The sequence below is a fragment of the Egretta garzetta genome, unplaced genomic scaffold (genome assembly GCF_000687185.1).
Source record: "Egretta garzetta isolate BGI_Z169 unplaced genomic scaffold, ASM68718v1 scaffold589, whole genome shotgun sequence".
Taxonomy (NCBI): domain Eukaryota; kingdom Metazoa; phylum Chordata; class Aves; order Pelecaniformes; family Ardeidae; genus Egretta; species Egretta garzetta.
In genome coordinates, this window is record NW_009266282.1 from 87,590 (window position 1) to 90,845 (window position 3,256).

The following is a 3,256-nucleotide window of genomic DNA, read 5'->3' on the forward strand; positions in this document are numbered from 1 at the left end:
GAGGGGAGGGGGGTGGAGGGGGGGTGGAAGGATGGAGGGAAGGAGGATGGCTGGGGGGTGGAGGGATGGAAGGGTGGAGGGATGGCAGGGGGGAATGAACGGGTGGAAGGAGGGATGCAGCCTGCCATCCGGCTGATGCTGCCCTGGGAGGCACGGAGCCACGGCGCTGTCATGCCTGGCTGCGGGCATGGCTGTGACCAGGAGCCTGGAGTGCCCACCCTGTCCTTTGCTGCCTTTTCCCCTCTCTGACCAGTTTCCCCAGTATGAAACGGGGTGGAGGGGGTCACACCAACCAAGGGGATTGTCCAGGGCAGAGTCCCCAACCGTGGGGTGGGAGGAAGGGGCCCAATGCTGGGCTGTGGGCAATGTCCTGGGGAGGGGAGGCTCCTGCAGCCTCCCTGCCGTGACCTCTCCCTTCCCCATCGCTTTCTCCTCCCCCTCAGCCCCTTGCACCCAGCGGGATAGGGATAGGCTGCTGGCGAGGCAGGAAAGGAGGGACGCAGCAAAGGGCAGCTGTGGGGGTGCTGCCCGTGAGGCTGCTCAGCTCCCTGGTGAGCGACCCAAAGTTTTAGTCCTTCTCCTTTGTGCTTTCCAGCACAGCAATATGTATCCTTCCCCCCTCACCCCCACCTCCCCTTCCCAGGAAGAGTCTACACAGAGACCCTGCCCTTGATGGGGGTCGGAGCACTTCTATCGCCTGGATCACCTGCTCCCAGCAGCCCGGTGACACCAGGGTGGTCCAGGGAAGGGTCAAATACTTGCTGGACTCAGGGTACTGGGTATGGCTCGGGCGCCCCCCCTCGGGTGCCTGAGAGCAGAGTTGTGGTGGTTGTGTTGTTTGCTTGTTCAGTGCAGTTCTGTAAACTCCCAGCTCCTGGGGGAGGCTCAGGCTGAGTGAGAACATGGCAGTGGTTGGTGTCTGGTTTTTGAATGCTGCTCTGCTGTTTACCACCATCGCAGGAAACCTCAGGCCAACCCTGTGACGTGCTGAGCACGCTCAGCTTCTTGCCCTGCTTGTGCCCAGGAGGTGACCAGGGGAGCGTGCACACAACAGCAGGGTGATAACCCCCGTAAAGTCATCCCGGTGTGCCTCACCCGCGAACTCTGGTCTTTTGTATGGCTGTCTAACATGGCCCCGGTGGTGCTGACTGTGCCAAGGGCTGCACAGCCAGAGATCCCCCCGGGCTGCAACGGGCTGAGGCTGCATGTTTCTCCCCGGGGTTACTGGAGGGGGCAGTTGGGATGCTGGCAGAGATGTAGTGCTGTGGTTTGCAGGCTGCCTGTAGCTGTGATGTCTCCCATCTGAGTACGATGCGGTCCTCGGGGACCAGCGTGCTCAGCCGTGTGCTGGCAGTCCTGGAGGCTCGTGTCCCTCCTGCTGGGTAGTCTGGGTAGCAGGGACCCTGGCACAGCTGCCCCAGGGCTGGGCAGTGGGTTACCATCGCTCCCGTTGTCGAACTGGTGGAGCAAGGGCTGGTTTGATGGGCTGGATGCCCCCTGCCCATGCTGCTTTCTGTGGCAGAGAAAAGCACATGGTTGAGTTAAAGGCCTTTTGGGATGGAACCCAAGGAAGAGCTCTGACCCCCTCCCAGGGGGCTGTCAATCAATCGCCCAACTTTAATTATGAAATAAATCACTTGAAACTCAGCCCTGCGCTGGTTGCTGCTGTGACTCATCTCAGGCTTGCTGCTGGCTATCTAAATGTTTTCACCAATGCCATACAGAGTGGAACTGTCCAGCTATTATACTCCTCGTTAACGATACTTCCTTCCCCTAGGCCATGTGTGCTGATTGGAGCATTTCCATGTTTAAATCAAAGCTTTTTCCCCTTCCTTGGTTTGCTGGGTTGAAATGGTGCCAGTCGGGGGTCCTGCTTGGGCAGCATGGGGTTGATTTCTGTGCCTGGTCCTGCTGTCATATGCGCAGCTGTGGGAGCAAAGGGGCCTGTGGGCAGCATGGCCACACATGGTGTCATCTCTCTCCATCCCTGAAGGGAGAGTCAGGACTGTGAGCTCGATCACAGCTTTGATAAACATCCTGCCCTAGGCCCTCGCTGGTGCCAGGCACTTAGGTGGGGTGTAAGAACCCCATTCTGAGCTTTGGCAAAACCATCTCCAATGGGATCTTCTGCTCAGCTGTCTGCTTGAAGGACATGCCAGGTTTCAAACCTCGTGGGCTCCGAGTGTCTGTACTTGCCAACTGTGACTGCTGTGTGGTGTCACTGCCATCGCACAGGTTCGTGGGTGCACCCTTTGGTCTCACTGCCATCTCAGGAAAGCTGTTGTCTGGCCTATGCCTGTAGCTGCTGGGGCTCGGGAATTCAGCATCACCCCGTATCTGCCTGGAGAAAGCACCTCCTGCGCTAGCAGGGAAGATCCATGTGCCTCCCAATTGGTCGTCACAGACTGATCTCATTACCTGAGAGGAATTTGGATTGAGAGGGACCTCTGGAGATAGCAAGGCCAACCCCCTGCTGAAAGCAGGCTCAATAATTGAGTCAGGTTGCTCACAGCCTTGTCCACGTTTTTTGGACTAAGGATGGAGAGCTCACAACCTCTCTTCTCCCTGTTTCGGTGTCTGAACAACCCCAGAAGAAACATTTTCCTACTATCTCACGGGGATTTCCCATGTTTCAGTTGTGCCCATCACCTCTTGTCTGAACTTTATGCACCTCCAAAGGGAGTCTGGCTCCATCCTCTCTGCATCCTCCCATTCGGTAGGTGAGTACAGCCCTGAGCTTCCCCCTCACCTTCTCTTCTTTGGGCTGCTTTTCCCAGCCTCTCCTCATCCCCGCTGTGCTCCAGCCCCTGCCCTCTCTCAGATTCTCAGTCCTGAGCAGATGCTGGCAAGTGGAAGGAGTCCCCACCAGCAGGTTCATCCCACCATCCTATCAGCCACGTGTTAGGCACCTGTATGGATTCACTGGCCTCTTGTGAGTTTTAGTGGATGGTTTTGGTGCAGAGGTGTAGGATTTGGTGCAGAGGTGTAGCTCTGTGTCCCCTTGTCCAGGTGCTCCCTCCCAGCGCTCGTGGGCTTCATTTTGCAGGAGCACTCACCTGGGATTGCCCTTCCTCTGCTTCTGCCCTGAATTAAGCAGCTCCAGGCACATGAGTGTTCTCTTAGAGCTTCTTGTCCAGGACTTGCTGCTCTGGTGAGCAGTTCCCTGCCATGCCTGAGCACGTGTTTTGCCCCAGTATCAATACAGGCTGGGGGAAGAAAGGATCGAGAGCAGCCCTGCCGAGAGGGACTTGGGGGT